The sequence below is a fragment of the Mandrillus leucophaeus genome, unplaced genomic scaffold (genome assembly GCF_000951045.1).
Source record: "Mandrillus leucophaeus isolate KB7577 unplaced genomic scaffold, Mleu.le_1.0 Scaffold7, whole genome shotgun sequence".
NCBI classification, from domain to species: domain Eukaryota; kingdom Metazoa; phylum Chordata; class Mammalia; order Primates; family Cercopithecidae; genus Mandrillus; species Mandrillus leucophaeus.
The window spans coordinates 7339872-7340279 of NW_012107585.1; the positions used below are offsets into that span (position 1 = coordinate 7339872).

At 44.1% G+C, this 408-nt stretch overlaps 1 protein-coding gene across 1 annotated transcript in view; it reads left to right on the top strand.

The window, feature by feature from the left end:
• The window catches only part of TMEM120B (transmembrane protein 120B), a 77722-nt gene that overhangs the window by 646 nt on the left and 76668 nt on the right, over positions 1 to 408 (top strand). The window lies entirely within an intron of this gene.

The window sequence follows — 408 nt, forward strand, 5'->3', positions numbered from 1 at the left end:
AAAAAAAAAAAAAAAAAAAAAAAGCAGACCTCAGCCATAGCTGCAGTGTTTTAATTTTTAACAAGGATGATGTCTTCATGTTTTACTTGTGACATTAAATATTAATTGAAACAGATGAGGTCCTGATGAGCATCTGGCAGCTGATTTTGTAGCCCTGGTCTTATCTCTTCATGGCAGGAACCAGCACCAAAGGCCACCAGGAGGGGTGCAGGGCCCTTATCTCACAGCAGCCTCTCAAGCCAGGGCCCTGTCTTCCCCAAGGCTGCATTGTCTGGGCAGGATCTCTCCACCTCTGTCCTCCTTGTCTGGTGTCGTTATCAGCAGGTATTTGTTGGACATAGAGGGCTGTTTAGCACTGAAGAATTCAAAAGTGATTAAAACACAGCCTTTCTTCACACAGATAACTTG